A 24,279-nucleotide genomic window follows, 5' to 3' on the forward strand; every position below is an offset into this window, starting at 1 on the left:
AATTGCAAATAACAAAAGTTTCCTCGCTATAATGTTTTTCGTACTAGTATATTTTATTTACTACAATAAAGAGGTATATAGTAGTTTACACACCCATTCTTGTTATACCATTAAATTTAAGATGATTTTCAGCGCCGATTTTGTTGATGTGTTGTATACAAGTTTTGTTAACTATTACTTAAATTTTTTGTCAATTATATTGTCGAAACAGTTTTGTTAACAGTTTATGAATAAATGCACGGTATCTAATTGAACAGTACTGTATATTTAACAGAAAAAAAAGTTTTTAAATAGTACGCTGAGATAACGGTTTCAAGCGAACTTACGTTAAAAAATCTCTTTTTTTGAGAAAATCAAATAGAAAAAATACTTCCTTTTTTATGTTCAAAAACATTTTTGCCTTGTAGTATTACAACTTTAGACTTAGACCAGTACTCAAAATATAAAAACTATATCTTAAAATATAGGAAGTTTAATGTCATTAATATTACTATTTTTTTTTTGTTTTTTATGAAAAGCATAAATTTAATAGTACTTATCTTTATATTTTCATTTATAAAATTTAAGTTTAGCTATGGTAGAACTAACTTCTTTAAAGTTATTAAAAAACATGCATTAGTTTACTTATCTTTTCGAATGTAAAATGTTTTTACGTTTAAATTAAAATTATTGAATAAAGTTAAATGTCAACTTTAACACTAAATACTGATAATGTTAAACACAAAACTATTTCAGTGTGTTAACTTTTTGTTTTCTTTAAAAAAGTTGTAACCTGTCATTCAAATATTCAAATACTTGCTTTAGCTGTTGTTTATCTCCTTCAAAGGTTAATTTATAGTTATATATATTTTAATTTCTTATGTTACTGAACAATTTATTAAATACATTTTAATACACAAACTTGGTTAATTTTTGTTTATTATTTTTTATTTCATTTTGTTTAATTGATTGTTATATTACTAAAGATTTTAATATTTTATAATGATAAAAAGTTAAATCTAATAGCTTGTAAGAAGTTTTATAAGTGCGACTCGATAACTGAAAGGTTTTTTTTTACACCAGGTCCTTAAACCAAACTTTTGAGGTTTTTTTATCGTCCAATAAACAACATAAAGTTTATATAAAAAATTTTACAACTAATATACTTTAGTTGATGCTAAAGTAAAGATTAGTAATGCTCCTAAGAAAAGCTACTAACCAAACAGATTGTATTAACAACAATGTAGTCTAAGTTTATTACTTCTTTGTTAACGTAGATTCAATAAAGTTAATGTAAAAAAGCTGTTGCGTACAGCAAATAACTTAATAATTTAAAGGAATCTTAAAAGAGTACACGTTTTTTTGTTATGATTAAATAATATGTTTTAAAGTTATTTTAGTTTAAAGTTACAACCTTAAATTGTCTGAGTAACATAATGTTGTATATTATATTAACCATTTTTATGCGTAAAAATAGTGTTTTGTTATCAATGAGTCTAATAAACTTAAAAAGGGTATATACAATTATAAATGACTGTATCAGTCCGTTGATAGTATTAGGAACTACTAATTATTTGTTTTATATAGTATTTCAGTAAATTTAGATTGATAATAACCACCGATGATAAGCTAAACATACTACTATGACTAAATATTGTTATGTACGGAGTTAACATAAATACAAGTTAATAATAAGATCAGTAAACGTATTGTTGCATTTACTTTTTTTGTTGTAGTTTAGTAACATGTTTGTTAGAAACGAAAATGAATTACTTCAAAACATTTACTTTAAATTAGTTAATTGCCTGACCATAAATCCTAAACAAAAACTTAAGTTAGTTTCACTTAAACCAAACTAAAAGATCAAATAAAAAAAAATCACACATCGTAAACTAAGTAATTTTGCTGGCATGATCGACAATAAATTATGAAACAGTTTTATTAATAAATACCAAAGCTGATTAACAATACTGAATTTAAAAAAATTGGATTTTTTTGTTTTTTAGAGAGGCTTATTTAAATTAACTTGTAAGTTTTAATTAGTATTTAACAGTTTAAATAAGTATATCTTAACGTATTCGTTTAAAAGTTAACGATGTTGGTATTTAATTCAAATAGTTCTTTTAGTACTTTTAAAATTTTTTGCTGCTTAATCATGCTGCTTAATCGTTGTTTTTTTTTTGTTTTCTTTTTAATAATAGTCTTTTTAAATGTTTTACAGTTTATTTGTATCTAAGAAACCATAATAGTTCTAATTTGTATTATTAGTGAGAACTATTTGATTATTTATACGTTTGATTTTTCTATTATTTTAATTTGTTAATTAACTCGTTACGATTTTTAAAATTAGTAGTGATATCTTTGAAAACTATATAATAAACTGTTTAACTGAATTTCATAACATGTGCTGAGAATCTTTGAATAAAATATATATTGTTATGACATTTGACTTTAAAAACTTATCTTACTTTCACAGATAGTTTTTAAGGTAGCTGATAACACTGTAGATATAAAACAAAATTAATTAAAGTTTAACTTAAAAGTATTTTTGTAAACATTTTGTTTAGATCATAATTTAAAAACAAAATAAAGTTTTGATTATTTGCTTTAAAATTACTAAACTTTTAGATCTTCATTTTCAAATGAATTTTTTTTCAGAAGTTTTATAATTTAGTTCTTCTTACTTTTTCAAAGTCATTTAATAATTATGGTGGTTTAGCTATTAGGTTTAAGCCATGTATATACTGTATATGTTTTTATTATGTATTAGCCCTATTTCATTGGTCAGCAAACCTTGGAAGTTTGCAGTTAAATCATGTCAACTCAAAATAGCCTTGTAGCTAAAATCCTAGCAAGAATAAAGTTAAGATAAGTTGAAAATTGTTTAATGTCAAAATAACCATCTAGGCATATTAAGTTATTATTTCAATTCACATATGTTTGATTGACAATAAAAATTCTAAACAATTTTTTCTGAGAGTAACTTTTAGAATAAATCTTAAATTGTATTCATAAAAATATTAACATAAAATATAACTGAACTTTTAATAATAACATAACCACTATTTAACAAAGTCAACTTTCTCAAAACAGATAAAATTCCAAACTGATATCTGTGATTAAACTCGATGATTTGTTCATTGAACAGTTTTATTTTTTAGGTTAAACTTTTTTATACCAAAAATATTTGTAGGTAACTGTGCACTTGTAACAAGATATTACAATAAATACATTTATACAGGAACTTCATAGTAATTATGTCTTCAATGAAATATTATTTGGGTTTTGGCATGCTTTGTTGTGCTGGAATATATGCAGCTGTACAGGCTTACAAATTTTATTCTTCAAATAAAAGTGTAAAAGTTTCATGCTCTAATGGCGAAGATGTAATTCCTAACGCGCTAGCCAAGGTTAAACTAGACATTATGTTTATTTGCTACGCGGACAGCAAACTTCAAAACAGGGTACGATATAAGGCTATGGAATTGCGAGCCGACGAGACGCTTGTAGATTGCAATGATGATTTAAGTTCAGGTGTTCACTTCAGAAAATTTTATGAACGTCGTATCCTACAACCGAAAGATGGTCCCTTGAGGTATGAATATAATAGATGCATAAATAAACTGGTTCTTAGATAATAAGTCTTTTTTTTGTGTAATATTAGTTTGTTTCTAATTTTAAACTAATTCTATATTAAAGAATTATTTTTATAGCATAAATTCAACAACTCAATTAGATTTTTTGCGGAACAAAATCATTTTTTTTAGATATGAGGGCACGAAAATGTACATAGCAGATCCTAAACACGAAGATCATTATTACGGAATTGCAGATGATTTGCAGCAAATAGATCTGAACTCAACTACTGGTGAAGTTCTTCAAAGGTCAAAAAACTGTTTCCATCGGCTGAAAAGCACCTAGTTGTACTGAAGATATTTCACAAGTCAATACATAATTAAAAGTTTCCTCCTTTAATTAGATAGTTGTTATATGTCGTGTTTCCTTAAAGTCCTTGTAAAAATTTATAAATTTTCTGTTTGCCTCTGTTTTCTTGATGTGTTATGATACTAAGTATGCATTTTGTAGTAGCCGCTTGTCTATTTTTAAGTTTAGTTTCATAAAACCATGCTGTTAAATTACGCCATGTTTATAATTTTGTCTTAGAAGAAGCATTAATTTTTATAAGTTCGTTCAATAAATATCAAAATAAAAGTAGTACTTTTTGTTTTTAAAGATATAACTTTGTTTATAGTATTATATATGAAAAAAAATTCTAAAAAAAAAAAATCTATATTAGAAACATATATACTGAGAATATCTTCAACAAGTTGAAGCAGGTACGAAGTTCTAACCCAGTTAGCATATATAAAAGTTATAAATTTTATCTTGAATTGATTTCTCTGGTATACCTGATTTTACAATTTATTTCAGTAAACACGGTAGTTGTAAAAAGTTTTACGGCTTAAAAAAAGTACTATCCTAGCTGAACTATAAATATTTATCACCATAATAAAACTAATACAGCTTGAAAATAAGTCTTGAAACTTTAACAAATAGTATGCTTTTACATATATATTTAACAGAAAATATGTATTCAAAAAGTACGGTGAAAACTGTTTCAAGCGAACCTATGCTAAAAAATTTCTTTTTTTAAGAAACTAAAACAGTAAAAAAACACCTTATTTTTATGTTTAAAAACATTTTGCCTTGTAGTATAGCAATTTAAGACTTGACAAGTATTAAAAATAAAAAAAGTATATTTTTAGGAGAAGGAAAGTTTTTGTTGTTAATATTATTATTCCTTTTTGTTTGTTTACTTATTAAAAGCTAAAATTTAACAGTACTAGTTTTTTTTTTCATTTATAAAATTTAAATTCAGTTATGGTAGAATTCACTATTTTAAAGTTATTAAAAATCATGCTTTAGCTTATTTATCTATCAGAATGTTAAACTGTTTTTACGGTTAAATTAAATTATAAATTTATTAATGATAACACCTTTAGCACAAAATTTTCATAAAATTTAACGCAAAAATATTTCAATTTATTACATTATTGCTTTCTTTTAAGATGTTGTAACCTATCATTCAAGGACTCAAATGTTTGCTATATGTATTGTTTATTTCCTTTTATAAATTAATTTAAATTTTAAGTAAACAAATTTTTAAGTAAATTTTTAAAAACAAAGTTAAATTAGTTTAAGTTTTTTTTTTTTTCATTTCGTTTAATAAATTGTTTTATTACTAGATATTTAAGAATTTAATATTGATAAAAAGTTAAATCTAATAGCTCGTAAGAGCTTTATAAGCATTTGGTTTACGACTTGACATCTGAAAGGTTCCTTTGTATACCAGGTCCTTAGACTAAAATTTTTGAGCCTTTTTTTATCTTTCATTTAACAATATATGGTTTATATAAATAATTTTACAGCTAATATACTTTAGTTTATGCTAAAGTAAAGAAAAGTAATACTGCTTAGGAAAGCTACTAACCAAACAAATTGTATTAACAACAATGTAGTCTAAGTTTATTACTTCTTTGTTAACGTAGATTCAATAAAGTAACTTAAAAACAGCTATTTGTACAGCAAATAATTAACTCAAACGGTTCTTAAAAGAGTAGACGTTTTTTTGTTATGATTAAAGAATATGTTTTATAATTATTTTGATCTCTAGTTATAACATTATATTGTCCGAGTAACATAATTTTGTGTATTATATTATCCTTCTATACGCTTAAAAACAGTGTTTTATTATTAATGAGTCTAATCAACTTAAAAAGGGTTTATACATTATAAATGACTGTATCAGTCCGTTGATAGTATTAGGAACTACTTATTGTTTGTTTAATATTATATTTCAGTAAATTTAGATTGATAAAAACCATGATGATAAGCTAAGCAGCCAATTAAAAAACGATGATAAAAGTAATAGGTATGCATTTGTACAGGTTTTGACTTTTTGATAACTTTTTGTTGTAAAAAAAAGTTAAGTAAATGAACTAAACAAAATAAAAGAAATTACAGAAGAAGATAGTAGTTTTACACTAGTTGAAAAAGAAAATGTTACATCAGTTATAAATAAGGACTTTGCACGAGTTGAAAATGCGGACTTTACATCAGTTGAAAATTAAAATTTTAATCCAGTTGAAAATAATATTTATAAACTAATTGAAATAAAAAACTTTACACCAGTTGAAAATGAAATTTCTACTCAAAAATTTTAGTAAATAAAAAGTAAAGTAAGAATTTTACACCGGTTATAAATAAAAATTTTAAGCACGTTAAAAATGATATTTTTACACAAATTAAAATAAGAATTTTACACCAGTTAAATTCGAGCTTTTAATTAGTTTTACACAAAATTTTGTTTTGATTATGAATTTTTTGAAAACAAAGTTAAAGTTTTGATAATTAGTTTTAAAATTTACTAAAATTTTTACTTCTTTAAAGTGTTATAATTATTGTAATGTTCTAGCTGTTAAGTTTAATCCATGTACAGCTGTGTATGTTTGATTTGAGTGCTATGCTCTAATTTTATTAGTAAGCAAAGGTTTCACAAATAATAACATTATAGTTAAAAAAACCTTGTATGTACAAACTTAGCAAGCATAATAGTTAAGAAATGTTGAAAACTGTATTATGTAAAACAACCATCGAAGTATTTTTTTTTCTGTGCGCAATTGTTAAGATGAAACTTGTAGAGTAACTTGAATTTTGATTTCTAAAAAAAAATGTCTAAAAATCTAATAAAAATTGATTTGAGAGTCAAAACTGACAAGCAAATTCATAGAATGTAAATAACAACATAGATTTATTCCTGGACAAGACGTTAAAAATTATTAAAGTGGTACATGACTTGATTACCGAAAGTTTCTTAGTATACAAGGTACAAAAAGCAAATATTTTTAGCAATATTTTTGTCATTCATTAAACAATAAACTATTTAACAAAAAAAATCAAACCTCTGTAAAACGTTGAAAAATTACAAACTGCTAGCCGTGGTTAAACTCGACAACTTGTTAGTTGTTTTTTTAGGTTAAATGTTATACAACCTGAAAATCGAACTGTTCACTGGTAATAAATTATTATAATATTCATATGTAGGAGTTTAGTAATTATGTTGTCAATGGAGCATTATTTGAGTTTTGGCATGATTGGTTGTGCTGGAATATATGCAGCTGTTTGTGCTTACAAGTTTTATTCTTCAAACAAAAGTGAAAAGTGCCATGCACTGATGGTAAAGATGTCATTCCAAATGAGCCAGCCAAGGTTAAACTTGATGGTTTGTTTATGTTTAACGTAGACAACGAAAATCATTTCATGACGTCACGACAATTGAATATCGAAGTTCCTGCAAACGTTGCGTTAATAGATTACAAGGAAGGTCTAAAATTGGATGATGAAATCAGAAAGTTGTACGAACACCTTTGCAGCATTATGAAAAGTCGTCCGTTAAGGTAGGAACAAAATATATGCCTAAAAAAATTAAATGTTTCTTGTAAAAAAATTTAAAATTATTTTATCTAATTTTAGTATATTACTAACTTTTTTCTTATTTTAAACTACTAATTTCTTTATTGTAGCAATAGTTTGTCCTATTTTAATCTAAAAACATCAAAATGTTTTTTTGCGTTAAGTGTGAAATTAAATTAGTATCATTAGCGTTAATATTCTATTTTTATTATTTTTGTTTTTGTTTAGTAATCAAAACATTTATATTTGTTTTAAAGGTATGAGGTTACGAAATTGTATCTAGCAGATCCTCTATACAAATACCATTATCACAGACATGCAGATACTTTAGTGAAAATAGATCTGAACTCAACTGCTGGGAAAATTCTTCAGAAGTCAAAAGACCTGTTTCCATTTGAAAAAAAGCCCTTAGTCATAGTTGAGTTGTTTTACGTAACAATATAAGCTTAAAAGCTTTTTTATCATTGTTGCGCTAAAACCAAACAGTTGTTATATGTCATATGTATGGTTAGAGTTTTTATGAAAACATTTATAAATTTCTGTCAGCCTTAGTTTTGTTGAAGTGTTCTGAAATTTTTTATGCTTGTATAAGTTTTTAGCTTAGTGTTAAAAAACAACGCCGATTTTGTTTTGGTAATAAAAATGAATGTTGTTTATAATTTTATTCAATAAATATTCATTAAAAATAAGCAGTTGTTTTTATTTTCAAATATCCAATTTTATTAAAAGTATTATAAATGAAAATAGATGTGATTGCACTATAGCTTAAAAAGAAGCAAAAAATTACCAATAAAATATACACTAATATTGAGAAATTTACTTTATAAATTGAAAAAGATACTGAGCTCCAACACTATTAATAATATCAAAATAAGGACTTTAATCTTGATTGATTTCTCTGTTAAAATTGATTTTACCTTGTGTTTCTAAAAACACAAATAGTTGTACAACGCTTTATGGCTTATAAAGATAATTTGTTCTTTATTTTAAATAAACTACCAATATTTATCACCATAAAAAAGCTTACATTGTTTGAAAATAAGCTTTGAAGTTGAAACAAACATTATGCTTTTATATTTAGGTTTTTTAGGTTTTTACTAAGCATTATGCTTCATAATGTTTTGTAGTTTTTAATGTTTATCTGTAACTTTCTAAATAATAAAAGTTGAAAAACTTGATTATAGTTATTTTTAAACTGGCCATCACGCTCAAAAAATACAATACATGATATGACAATAAATATATTTTAGTTGATACTAAATTAAAAACTAGTAGTTTTATATAATACAGCTACTCTCAAAACAGATGAAATTATTAGTCACAATGTAGTTTTAGCTTGTTACTTCTTTTTTTAACTTGAACTTCTAGTAAAATTAAAATAATAAAATTACTATGTGAACAGCAATTTACTAATACAAAACACCTGAGTTAAAACAAAGAAACTTAGTTTTCAAAAGTTAATGAGCATAAAACCTAAACAAATTACTAAACTTTAGATTTTTTTTAACTCTAAAAAGAAGAAATATTTTTTTTTTAAACTGTAAACAAAAATGAAATATTCTGTTTTTTAACTTGTTCGTTATCTTTAGTACTTTTTTTTTTAACCTTTTCTATTTTTTTTGAAAGCATTTTTAAATAGTTTAAAAAGGAATTTATTTGATACTAGTTCTAGTTTGCACTAATGATTATATGTTTTTGGTTAAAAGGTTAAAAATAGGTGTATTAATTTTAAGTAGGGTCAAATATGCACAAAGGGACAGTTTTACACGAACATACTTTTGAACGAAGTTTCACTTTTGCAAAACGGGTCACTTTTGATTGATTAAAATTTTGCACATGTCATTTTTGCACAAGAGTTAAAAAGTAAATTAAATTTATAAAAAAATAAGTTACCGACCAAGGGTAAGGGTGTAGTAACAGTAAAAGTAAAAAAAATATTTAAAAATAGTGACTAGTAAAAGTACCTAAAAAAAAAGAAAACTAGAAAGATAAAACTAATTTAATCAAAAAAAATCTAACGAGGGTAAGGGTTAGGGGTAACACTAACAATAAAAATTAAAAAGTATATATATAAAGTTTACTCAAACAAATATAGTTAAAATAAAATTAAGATTAATATAATAATTAATTAATTTAAAAAAGTAAAGACCTTTTATTAAATGTTTTAGTGTAAAAGTTACCATTCGTTTAAAAATAACCCTTCATACAAAAGTGCATATTTGACTTTTACCCGTATTATATGCATTTTTTTAATTGTTTTTTAATTTTTTCTCGATTAAAACTAAGTTTAATAATCACTTTCTATGATTTGAACAGAAACTTTTACTTTGATTTCGTAATATAATTAATCAAACATTTGAAAGTTAAGTTAATTCATATGAAATTCACTTTAAAATAAATTACTTCTTTTTATAGATAAATTTTATGATATGATTTGTACTAAATAACACTATAAATTTAAAAAACAAAATAAATTCAATATTTACTTGTAGTTTTTTTTATAGAACTTTGTTTTTATCATAGTTTTTTTAAATATACTTGAAGTTTTTGATTTTTATCCTTTTTATTTTTAAAGTCATTTTGTTTTTAGTGATAATCAATCTTAAAAGTTTAAGCCACATGTGTACTTATCACTTTTTTTATGTATTAAGCCATACTTTTTGTAATGATCTGATATATTTTAAAGTTTGCTTATAAGTAAACGCTAATTATATATAGAATGATTAGTGCAAACTTAGCAAATTCATAAACAATTTTTGAGGAACTTCTAGAGACAGTTTTAAGTTCGATTTATTAAGATAACTAATTTTCTGTAAATATGAATAAAAAGTTATTTCTAGATTAGCAAAGTCCTAGTAGATAAACAATCATATAAATACTATTTAACAAATAAAGTGAAACAGATAAATTTACAACCTGCTACCCATGGTTAACCTCTACAATTGGGTTAATTAATAATTTAATTTTTCAGGTTAAATAATTTTTAACTTAATAACTTCCTTACATTACTATTCACTTGTATCAAAATAATTCAATACTTACATTTATACAGGATTTTCATAGTAATAATATCTTCAATGAAATATTATTTTGGTTTTGGCATGCTTGGTTGTGCTGGAATATATGCAGCTGTACAAGCTTACAAGTTTTATTCTTCAAATAAGAGTGAAAAAGTGCCATGTACTGATGGTGAAGATGTTATTTCCAATGAGCCAGCCAAGGTTGAAATTGACGGTTTGTTTATTTCCTACGCGGACAACAAATTTATGTTCATGCCGGTACGACAAGATATGAAAGTTCCTGTGCACAGAGAGTTTATGAACTGTGAGGATGGTTCAAGACTGGATACTCACATCAGAGCTATGTATGATCGCCGATTCTACCTGCACCCAACTGGTGTATTGAGGTGTGATGGTTATAAGTTAACTTGTTACAATTTTAGACACTTCTTTTCTAAAATGTTTATTTCTTTTCTTTATAAAATTAATTTATAGAAATTTTTAAATAACAGTTTGTGCTAATGCCATTTAACTTCAAAATCTGAACTAATTAAGACTAAACATGTAAAAGATAATTAATATATTTTTATTTTTTTAAATTATTTCTTTACAAGAGCTTTTTGTTAATAATTATTTTTACATTATTAACTCCTGTTATTTAATTTAAAGTTTGAGATATGAGGGTCCAAAATTGTTCATAGCCGATCCTAAACACGAAGACTCGCATTACGGAACTGCAGATGATTTGCAGGAAATAGATCTGGACTCTACTGTTGAAGAAATTCTTCAGAGGTCAAAAGAGCTGTTTCCATCGGCGGAAAAGCCTTTAGTTATTGTGAAGTTGTTTTACGCTAAAAAACAAGCTTAGAAGCCTTCTCATATCAGTCAAACTAAATATAGATAGTTGTTGTAACCCGTTTAAAGATTTTTTGTACGCTTAATATCTCTTATTTTTTTCAAAGTATTCCGATTGTGTATAATTTTAGTTTGGTATTATTAAACAACACACTTAAGTTGCACCTTAGTTATAGTTTTTGAGAGTACATTGTTGTAATTTCGTTCAGTAAATATCCATAAAATAGCGAGCTATCGTTTTTATTTTTACAGATTTAAATTTATTAACCGTAGTACAAATATATAAAAATTAGATACATAAAACTACATTATAAACATATCCTGAGTTATGCTCTACACATTCAACCGTGTATAAACTCGAACCCTGTTAATATATTTTAAAATTAGATTTTAATCCTAAATTGACTCTTTGCTAAATCTGTTTTGACAATTCATTTATGACACTGTAAATATTTGTAAAACGCTTACGGCTGAAAAACGTTAAGTGAATGATAGATGATACTTTTCGTGGTAAACTTTCATTATTTTTAACAATAAAAAAACTAATACAGTTTAAAAATAAGTCTTATATTTATAACAAAAAGTATGCTTTTAAAAGTAGATTTTACTAAATTTTTTACCAAGTATACTTTATTTTGTTTTGTAATTTTCCAATTTTTTTTTAAGGATATGAATACTATTTTAAATATAAAAATTATGATCTTTTAAATAAGACATCACGCTAAACACATACAATACATAATAAGTTGATACTAAAGTAAAAACTAGTAAAACTCCATAGGAAAGCTGAACTAATTAGTCACAATGTAGTCTTACTATATCAATTTATTTGTTAACATGAATTTTAATAAAGTTACTGTAAAACAGCTGTTGCGTACAGTAAATAACTAATTCGGAAGATTCTTAAAAGAGTAGATTTTATTATTTTTATCTTTAAAGAACATATTTTATAATTATAGTAGTTCTAAATTATTGTCCTTAAATTGTCAGAAAACATAATATTAGCAAATTAGATAAACCTTGTTTATGCTTAAAAACAGTTTTTTTTAATGAGTATAATAAGTTTAAAAAAAGTCATTGCAGTTATAAACGACTGTAAATATCTAATCTTGAAAATAAAACTACGAAATATAATTTTCATTCGTTTATAATAAATTGTACTTTTTTAGTTAATATATTTAATATTTATTCTTCAAAAACGAACATACCTGCATTTATTAAGAACTTAAAATGAAAAAAAGTTGATTTTTGTATGCACACATAAAAGATTAAGATAGTTTTATTTAATGATTGCATGTAACTAATAACTGTTTTTTATAACAAACATTCAATACTATTAATATGTATTTCACTACAACTTAATTACAAGTTATTTTTCAACTTTACTAATAAGTTTATTTTATCTTATGTAACAAAACTTCAGTGCTGTAGTTTTGCATTTCAAAACTTTTAGTTTGAACACTTTAAATAAACTACTTTTTTAAAATAGTAAATTTAATTCTTAACTAACCGAATTTCAAAATAAATGGTCATTGGAAAAATATACAAAAGTTGGTTTTATATATTTATTTTACAAAAATATATTTACTTATTTTTAATTGAAATATAGGCCTCCTTAAAAAACTGTAAGCAACTTTTATCACTTACTGTTTCTACTACTTTTAAGTTGTATTTTCAATATATTTTTTCAAAAATTTAATACAATCAACAAAATAAAATGATGATTGTTCTTACATATGTATTACTTACTCTTAAACAAATATTTATGCAAAATCTTGGTTAATAAACTTAAAACATACTATCAAAAGCTTCAGGACAATATTTAGTGGCTAAGATTTTCCATTTTCCTTGAGTTTGTAGAGCATCTGTGTCGACATACATTTATTGCACCTTTCCACTCAGTCTTTGTAACTAAAAGTAAAACTAGGAACTGAGAATAATTCAAAAGTAATTGGTATGAAAAATATATGTATGTGGACTGCTATACATTTTTTTGTAGCAAACAAAAATAATAGTGCAAGTAAAATCTTGTCGCGTAGGAGTCTGCAGAAACATCTGTTCAGTACACCTTCGAGCACATCAGTTAAGTTAAGCAAATCATAAAAAAACCTGAAAACAGGTTGATCACGAACAGGAGCAAAACAATTTACACCAAGTTGTTTAGAAAGACAGATTAATGTAAGTTTAGTTGTTAAATATTGTCAACCAGTGTAATTTTAGAAATAGAGTTTTACCTATTCGATTAAATATTTTACAGTTGATCAAAACTAATGTTCTTCTTGATCCAAAGACCGAATACTATCAGATCTGTCCATAAATTTCCGGGATCTGGATCTAACCAATATATTCTTTTACAAATCATATTTATCCGGTTCTGGCTAGATCTAGAATTAATTTGATGGACATATCTGTTTCGAATTGGACGAAAACTTATATTTAAGTTTCAGATTCGGCAAGTCTTCGCCAGACTTATGACTTTTTTCTTGTATATGTAGAACTTTTTATTCAGTTGTGGAACGGTAAAAATAAACAAGCGTAAACTTAGCTTGAGTGGCTTTTTTTGTTTTTTTTTTTTGATCAAACTTTAAAATCAATTATTTTCAATTTCTTCAGTGCTAACTTGAATTTTTATATTCTAAAGAACGTTCTTTTGCTTAGTTTTTTACAATAATTTTCATCAAATTGGGGTTTTAGCTTTGTAGTTGGGCCCCTTTAAAACTTTAACGTTTTTTGAATTTTTCACTTGCAACGTTTTTTCTCAAAAATTTTATTTTTTAAATTTTATTTATATTATTAAAATTCTTTTTTTTACTGAGTTTTAAGTCGTTATATTTTTTTTTTCAAAGACTTTTTTTTTATATAACATATGCTTAAATAATTTTTTTCCGAAAAGTTCTAAATTTTCACGGTTTTGGTTCTTTTTTACATGGTTTTATAGCAAAAGTGAATATTTTTTTTAAGTTTTATTTTTAACCGACTTATATAATTTAGTTTTTTAACGTTATTATATTTTTCTTAACTTATTACTATTTTTGAAATACCCATAAAAACTTTAACTAAATTTTTTGTTTACGTAAATTGAGGGACTTATTAATCAAATACAAAGAACCTAAATTCAACTTAACTGGGTCATATATCTGAAAAGTAACAATAAATTGGGAAAGAATAAAATAAAGTTATAAAATTTATATATATAAGTCTAATAGAAATAAAACTTATAAAAAAATTACTTTGGCTATTAAACCATGTACAAAAAACCAAAGCGTGTAATTTTGGAACTTTTCCGAAAAATTAATTTAAGCATACGTAAAAAAAATTGAAAAAAAAAATAACGTCTTAAAACTCATTTAAGCAAAGTACGATAATAATAAAAATAATTGAAAAAAAAAACTTTTTGTGAAAAACATTGAAAAGTGAAAAAATGTAAAAAAAATAAATTTTTAAAGGGGCCAACTACAAAACTAAAATCCCAAATCGATGAATTTTTTTGTGACAAGCAAATCAAAAGAACGTTCGTTAGAAAAAAAAAGTTTTAAGTTAGCATTAAAAAAATAAAAAAAGTAAATGGTCTTAAAGTTTTGTTAAAAAAAAATTCTAAAAAAATCTATTCAAGCCAAGTTCACGATTGTTAAAAAAAACATTTTACGTTTAAAAGCTCTATGAAATGCTTTACTTTTTCCTTGAAACTTATTTAAAAACTAAAACATTTTAAAAATTAGTTTAAAAGTTTACATACAATTATTTAAACAGTTAGTATTTTAATAACATTATGTTTTAAACTTTTTCAGAATATTTTGTTTACAAAGTTTATGACTATGTTTTCTTAATGTTTATCATTAGTTTAAAAGTAATATGTTTCAATTTTTTTCAAAATTTAAGTGCTAAAACCTGTAATGACTATTCTAATAAATAAATTATGACTGCAATTTACGGAATGTTTTTAAAAGATCTTTTCAATATATTCAAACATTAAATTTATACTATTTAAAACTAAGATTATGGTAAAAAAATGTCTTAAGTTTTAATATAACGTAAGCGAAAGAACTTTAAATATTATTATAAATTTAGACGCTGAATTTAAAACGTATATCAGTATATATTTACTTTAAAACAAGTAATATTTTCTTGCTAAATAAATTTTTTAGCATAAAATATTGAAAAAAAAAACTTAGCAGTTTACAACCTAACTCACAAAATCGTCTGTAACAAATAACATCTTTACCTGTTATTTATCAGAAATGATAATAACCTTTAGTAGAATAAAAACAAATGTTTCACATTTTTAAACCTGAACGAAGGATTAATAAACATTTAAATGTTATTTAAATCATCTTAACATTAAAAGATTCTTATTTTGATTAATACTGAGTACAACTTTTTCAAAGATTATATTACTTTATAATATTTATTAAAATCTTGTTGTACATTTATAAAAATATTTTCTCCAACAACAGATTCCTAGAAAATCTTAATGAGTGCTTTATACGTTTGTCGTTCAACAAATTATATGTATTGAACCAAAATATTGCTCAAAATTGTTAATATTTTCCCTAATTAGTTCAATTAAATACCAAAGTGTTAAGTTTTATTAGCATTATTATTGTATTATAAAAATAAAGATGTGCAAATATAAAAATAAATCAGTATACATGTTTAACTACATAGCAATAAATACTAAAACAGAACTTATGTTTATAACCTTACATAACATACGAATAATTTAAAAAGAGAATATAAGATTATAAAGTCTATACTGTTAGCGTTGATACGTAAAACATCTTCACGATGACTAAGGGCTTTTCCGCCGTCGGAAACAATTCTTTTGACCTTTGAAGAACTTCACCAGCAGTTGAGTTCAGATCAATTTCCTGCAAATCATCCGCACGTCCGTAATAATTATCTTCGTGTTTAGGATTAGCTGTTTACAACATTGTACCCTCATGTCTCAAACTTTAAAGTAAATATCATAAATCAGTTATGTTTAAATAAATTTAAAAAATTCAAAACTGTTGTATAAAACTAATTGTTAATTTAAATAAAATTCATTATGCTTTTGTTTTTTATTTAGTACAAATTATTAACTAAAAGTTATTTATAAGAAGAGCTTTACTTTTTGAATTTAATATCTTTATGGCTGTGAATGTCAAAACCATAAACTATTATTTCAACATTACTAAAAATATATCATAATCTATAAGTACATTCTCCAAAAAATCAGTGAAAATAGTTATTAAAGATTTCCATATCTGTAAATAGTTAATTTTAGACCATCATACCTCGATACTCCATCTGCTGTAATCAAGTCGAAACCGTCTTCATACAAAGTTTTGATGAGATCATCTAGTCTTTTACCGCTCTTATAATTCATAAACACCTTGTCCACTGGAAATTTTATATTAAAATTTTTTACCGGCATGTGTTTTAGATCGTTGTCCGCGTAGAAAATAAACAAACTGTCTAGTTTGACCTTGGCTGACTATCTTGGAATAGTATCTTCACTATTAGAGCATGGAACAGACGACATAATTACTTTTAAGGTTCTGTAAATATGTTAATGCTATTTTATTGTATTACTAAAATGAATTTCTATGCAATGTCTGAAAATTTTCTGGTTAAAATGTATTTAACCTAAAATCAGAACTGATTAATAAACAAATCCTCGAAATTAACAATGATTAGAACTTTGTAATTTATACCTCTTTCGAGAAGAATTAATTTTATTTTTTAAATAGTGTTTTACCGATTATTTACTATTAATTAATTAACATTACTTACTAGGAATTTGTTAATCAATCTTTAGTCTCAAATAAATATTTTGTTAGGTTTAAAAATAAATATACTCACAAATCAAACTTAAAACTTATTCTGAAAGTTTTAACTTAAAATTTCTGAACCGAAAAAATACTTCGATGGTTATTTTACTAAATACAAATTTCAGTTTATCTCAACTGCAATTCGTGTTAAGTTTGTACCTACAAGGCGATATATATTTACCGGGCAGATGTCAAATTTGCACTAGCGTACAAAACTGCAGGAAAATAAAAATGCACAAAGACACTTTTGCCCGAATGGTCACTTTTGCTTGAGCAGACAATTTTACACGAGTTTTGTTTATTTTTGTTTTTTTTTTTGTTTTTTTTTGTTATTTAATTGTTATCATTTATTTTTTTTTTCACAATCATTATGACTCCTAATACTTAGTAACTTATTTTTTACTAATAATTTGTTTATTTTTTATTTATTTTTTTTACTATCACTAATACCCCTAACCCTTACCATTGCTGAGTAGCTTCTTTTTTAATTAACTATTTTTTTTAATTTACTTCTTTTACTTTTTTGTAGTAATTAATTTATTAGTTTTTTTATTATTTAAACTATCACTGTTACCCTTAACCCTTATCCTCAGTCAGTAACTTTTTTTTTTAATTTATCTTTTTTTTTGTTGTTTTTAAATACTTTTTGTTCTTTTTTTCTTACTTTCGCGCAAAATCGACCCTTGGTACAAAATTGTCATCGTGGAATTTAGTTTTCTCGTGCAATTTTGTCTTAGTGCAGAAGTATCTTCGTGCAATTGTGTGCTTTCGTGTAATTATTTCTTCGTGGAATTTCGACCCGTTCCCATGTTTACCATGTACTTTTAAGCAATTTTTAAAACATTACAGTTAAAAAAAATTTAAAACATATAAACTTAAAAGTATATACATGGTTTAGACCTGAAAACTAAAACATAACAATAATCAAAATTACTTTAAATAAGAAAAATAAACAAAAGTTTTAAAACTAATAAAAAAATCATTTAATAAAAGCTTGTGTTCATATGAATTATGTTTTCAAATAATATTTATACTTCAGATAATTTAAAGTTTACTACTACTGCTACTACTAGTTTGTTTGCTAAAGCTGAAAACTAGGTATTTTTCTTCCTAATAATAATTCAATATATAGCGCTACTTAAGTCCTTTTTAACTCTCAAATTTTGTTCTATATTTTAGTTTAAATACAAGAGCTTTCATTACTAAAATGTTTAATTGACTGAAATTAGTTTAGATCATTTGAAACTCTTTGGATAAACTTAAATTAATATAAAATTAAAATACACTAAGCTGATTGTAACGGAGGCGTATTACAAAAACTATTTAGTAAAGATTAAAGTAAAGATTAAAGTTAAAAAACTTATACTTTTTTTTCATTCTTACAAATTAAAGTAGATAAAAGTTTCCAAGATTTAGTCTTTATTTAGACCTTAGTTGTCCCAATCTAAATAAGTTGTTTACAGCTATTTGCTCTTTAAAGTATAAAAGTAGTTAAGTTATTTTGTTGTTATGTTTCGGAGCTTACTTAAATTTTTAGATTAAGAATAACTTTAGCTGAATCAAAAAGCAAAAAACTTCAGAAGACTTAATACGCTTAGAAAACAACAATAAGTGTTTTTTTGTTTAATGTTTAATGTAATGTAATTTTAAGTAGTTTGTATTTCAGAACATGCTAAAATGATATTACATCAGTATTTTATATCTGTTAACTAAAAAAAACATACTCTGTTAAATACACGGATGATATCCATCAAATAGATAACTATTACAAAGACTTTAAGAGTTTTACTTGTCATTAGCGTGACATGTGTTGAATATATTGAAATGTTCAAAAAAAAAAAATACATACTTTGTTTTTGAGTGGCAAACTGATTTGAATAACAAGCTATAACAGAGGTCTTGTAAAAGATGAAAAATCGTTTGCAGTTAAGTTGAGACAAAATAGATACCAAAAGTTGGAACATTCCGAGTTAGTGTTTATTTTGCGTTTACAATAAGTTTTCATTTATATTATTGTTCTAATTCTGTTTTAAAAATCAAACTGTACTAAAAAGTCTTTTGTAGGTTAAATTAAAATTGCTTTATTAATATTTTAGTCGTAATGCGTTTTTATTAACACAATTATTATATCATTTGACTAAAACGTGAAATATGTAATGTTTTATTTGAAGATTGAGAATAACTAAGTAATTTTTTCTCAGATATGATAAGCAAAAACAGTTTTGGATTTACTAAAACACGATTGATTATTTATTAATGAAGTCGTTTGAAAATTATATTTTTCATACAAACTAAAGCAATAAATTATTTTTATATTTTAGCTACTTATACTTTTAATAACTTTAAATAACCTTATAATAAAGTATAAATCTGTATCATGTTCTCTTTTTCTATACTTAATTTCAAAAAACAAACAAAATCCACTATGAAGGTAAGTGTTGGTGTTAGTTTACTTACAAGCTTCGGTTTTAGTAATAACTTTTGAATATTCAATTCTTTATAGTATGTCAACTGTTCTATATAATGTTTTTTTTTTGTCCTTATGGTATATAAGATAGTATATTTCATGAAACTTGAAATGTCTTACTTGAAATTCATTATTATTACTCGAAGTACTAGTTTACTTGCATTCATGCGAATTATTATTTAAACACTTTATGCGTTTTTAATTAGATTAAATAAAACATTTTGAAGCATAGCTTTATATATAATTAAACATAGCTCCAGTTAATTTTGAACTACTATTACAAAAAAATAATTATACCCTTAGATATGTTTTAAATTTTCATAAAAGAGTGTTTAGATTTTTTTAGGAATCATTTAAAGTAGCGCGAGTGGGGTTTTAAAATAAACTTTATAATTTGTTTTTCCATTGTTATAGAATACCTAAAATACGTAATTTTGCATACAAATACGTTTTTTGATGCAAATAACTTTAAACATCCACCAAAAACACTTTTAGTTATTTGAACTACACAAGCCTTTCTCAACTGACTTATCATGTCAATTATTCACTTTCTCAAAACAAACTTATGGTTACTTCTACCAACCAACACATGTTTAACACACCTTTAAAGGATTAGATTGACGCCTAGAAGTCTGCTACGCAATTAAGTACTTGTTTTGCTAGGTATTATACAATTTAAGTAGTTTTTACGAGTACTCTTAAATTTCTTGTTTTTAAAAATAGATAAAATAAGATGTTTACGTTTTAAAATGGTGTCAGTAAGTAGCGTAAATTACTTAAACAATTTAAAAGTTCTAAACTTTAGCCTTATAAAATAATTTAAGTTATTTTTTATGTTCTAAAATAGTATTAGTCTTTTACAATAAACGTGTTTGTTTTAACTAACAAAGTCAAGCAAAACATAAAAACAATTATAGTAAAACAGAACAATATATACAATGCTAAATTAAATCATAACATTTTTACTAAACTAGTGTGGAAAGCAATTAAATGAGAAAGGGATAAGGAAACAACACAATTTCAAGCTGAATTAATATAACTTAATATGGTATTAGCGGTCTATACTTCTTATTTGTGACTTACTTACTGGCACCTTACTGTTTTAGTACCATGACATTTTCTATTATTAACTTAAATCATTTTTTTCTGATTTTCAACCAAATTTATTTACAATTATTTCCCTTTCTTTATATACATAAGAATTCAAAAACTTTACAGCTTTAATGTATGCTTTTAGTCGTAAGCAATTTTAAATTAATCAAATTTTTAAACAATTTTTTAGTCAATACAACTTAAATTAATTTTTGTCTTAAAAAAATTTATTTAGTGACAAACGTTGTTTGAAAAATACAAAAAACTTCTTTAAACTGATATGATTTTAAAAAATTAAAAGTTTAAAATTTTTAAATTCTTTTTATAAGTTTACAAACTTTTATTAGTTTTTTTATACTTATTTGTGTTAAGAACTGTCGTTTTTATTGATATTAAGAGTTGAAATTTATATAGTGAAAATTAACTAAAATATATTTTTTGCTTTTCATTTACAAAAACAAGTAACTTTATAAAATTCTATATTATAAGGTTGAACTGTTCCATAACAAAATTTTTCTATTTTAAGTGTTTTCATTAGAGTTTAAATCACTAATTACAGGTTTAAATACTTATTCGCATATTATGTTTGTTAACCATTTATTTTTGTTAATATTGGAAGAAAATTTATAAATCTAGTCAAAAAACACTTCATGAGACAAAATCAGCTAATAAAAATTTTCAACAAACATAATATGCGAATAAGTTATTCGTGTATGGCAAATTTAGATAATATTATTAAGGCACACAACCAAAAACTTTTAAATCAAAACTCAGGAATTCGAAGTCAATGCGGCTGCGCAGGTAGCTGTAAATATAACTTGAAGGGGGCAATTGCCATTCTGAAAACATCGTTTACAACGCCATAGTTAACTCTGGCGTTGAGACGAGGTTCTATGTCGGCTTGTGCTCGACTCAGTTTAGATTCAGGTATGCCAATCATAAAAAATCTTTTAAAGGCGGCATATATGAAAATGACTTTGAGCTTTTGAAGTATGTTTGTGGCTTAAAGCGCAGCGGCATTGATTTGGAAATATCCTGGGAAGTTATAAAAAGAGCTCAGCCTATAGCTGACGGCAATAGCCCAATATGTAGGCTTTGTCTCAAATAAGAAACAGCCGTTGTATATGCACCGAAAGACAAGAGATGCCTAAACAAAAGAAGCGAGTTTGTATCGTCTTGAAGACATTTAATAAAATCGCTTTTAAAGTTTAACAAGTTTTTATTTCATCTTAAAACAATTCAAATTTAAATTTTTATTTAACTTTTAATATTAATTTTATCTTTATCTCTTTTGATTATCTGTCCTAATATATAGTTACTCAGTGAAGTTTTATGATTTTTTGCAAGTTTGTTGTCGATTGGTAAATTAATTTTATGCATGATTTTTCATGGTTTTAAAAAATACTTCATAATCTATTTATGCTAAATTTTAACTTTCATTTGTGTGTTTTGTGCTTTATTTTAAACTTGTTTTGAAGCTGATGAGTGCAAAAGCACGAAACTCGAGTCCTTCAAGTTTTACATCTTGAATTAAACTTTTTTATTAATAAAGCCCTTAGGGTGGGCTCATTGTGAAAAATTTGATTTAACAAGTTAAATAACTTATTCTATATATATATATATATATATATATATATATATATATATATATATATATATATATATATATATATATATATATACATAATTAATAGTAGCTTAACAGCACGTATAAGCGATACTTACACGATTTAATTCCTCTTCTTAGACTAACCGACGCCCGCTATCAATCAAAACCTTTACATCTAACATCGCTTTATGTAGTTTGAGATGATTAAAAATATTATCGAGAATTATAACTGCCATTAAATTATATGGCCAAATAAAGTAAAAATTTAATATTTTTTTGCCTCTAAGATTAAAAAAAAAGAATTACTTGTGTTTAATTTTAAAAAACAAACTTTGGAAATTTTCAAACAAATGTCATGACAAAATAGTTATTATTTTAAACTAAATTTTCTTGTAGAAGTAAAATCTATTTTGCTATTTTTTCTAACAAATTTTTTTAAAGGTTCGCAAAAAAGTAATTTTAGCCATCAAAAAAATGTATGTAGTGGAAGTATTAAAATTTTACGATAGCATAAACTTATTTATTCTGCAAAAATTTTTATGCGGATTAACGTGGTTGAAAAACACAAAAACTCTGAAATTGATAGACAATATGGCGCCAAATTCAGGTGATAGAAGTAATGATACTCTCCGTGACTTTCTGATAAGATATGAAGTAGGTTTTTCTTCGAGGTAAATTTTTCATCCGATAATAGATCAGCTAGAACCAGATGTTTACCTTTATGTTATTATTTGATTTTTATTGCTATTCAGATAGTTTTATACTAAAGTGTTTGAGTTTTTTAAAACTTGAATTGAAATAAATTATGATTATAAATTATAATAAAAAAAATTAATAACGTTTAGCTATAAAAAAAGTAATTTCCATTTTACCAATTTATTTTTGTTATTGTTTTTTTTAACTTTAACCTTTTTTTTATTAAAGAACTTTATCGACAACTTTTTTTCAATATTTGAGAGATTGCTGATTTTAAAGGATATTGTTATATGTGAACTTTGTACTTAACGAACAGCAATGAACTTGTTTCATGTATTCTTCCATTAAAAGAAAATTAAAAAAAGGAATAGTCGTTTGATTTGAAATTTATATGACATATGGGAAAAAATGTTTGTATTTACGTCATTTGGAGGACGTCGTTTAACGGTAGGACTTTTTATGGGTAGTATTTTATGGGCACTATTTTATGTGTAGAATTGCTGCATTCAGTTATGCCCATAATTTGATGTGATATCATCAAAATTATGGGTAGTATTTAGATGTTGCTGCAATTAAGTTGCTGCAATTAAATAAAAAATAAAATACTGTCCAGGCTTTATATAAACATTATGGATAGTTTTTGTAGTTTGAAGTTTATATACAAACAAAAAAAATATAACTTGAACACATAAACCAATAGTTTAATTTGTTTTTACATTTATTTGAGTTATATTTTGTAAACTGACAGAAGTAGTGGCTAGACTTATTAAAAGATTGTAGATAGTTTTTTTATGTAATGTTTAATAAAGAAAAAAAAAACTTGAATACTCTTAAAAATTTTTTTTGATTTATATGTATATTCATGTAATTAATATTTTTTATACTAAGAGAATTAATGGCTTGTCATACAATAAGTAATATTGATACTTTTTTTATTTACGATTTGATAAACAAAATTAAAAAATTAAACTTGAACACACATAAAGTAATTATTTGATTTATAGTTGTATTTATATTTATATATTTTTTTTATATGTAATTTATATTTAGTAAACTTATAGTAGTAGAGGTTCGGCCTTTATTGTACTGTATTCGGTACTTTATGGGCAGTATTTATTGTGTAGAATTGCTTCAATCAATTATGCCCATAATTTGATGTGATTTCATTCAAATTATGAGTAGTATTGAGATGTTGCTGAAATTAAGTTGCTGAAATTAAATGAAAAATGAAATACTGTCTAGATCTTATACAAATACTATGGATAGTTTTTGTACTTTTGAATTTATAAAAAAACA

This window comes from Thalia democratica, chromosome 2, assembly GCF_965202585.1.
Source record: "Thalia democratica chromosome 2, ktThaDemo2.hap1.1, whole genome shotgun sequence".
Classification (NCBI taxonomy): domain Eukaryota; kingdom Metazoa; phylum Chordata; class Thaliacea; order Salpida; family Salpidae; genus Thalia; species Thalia democratica.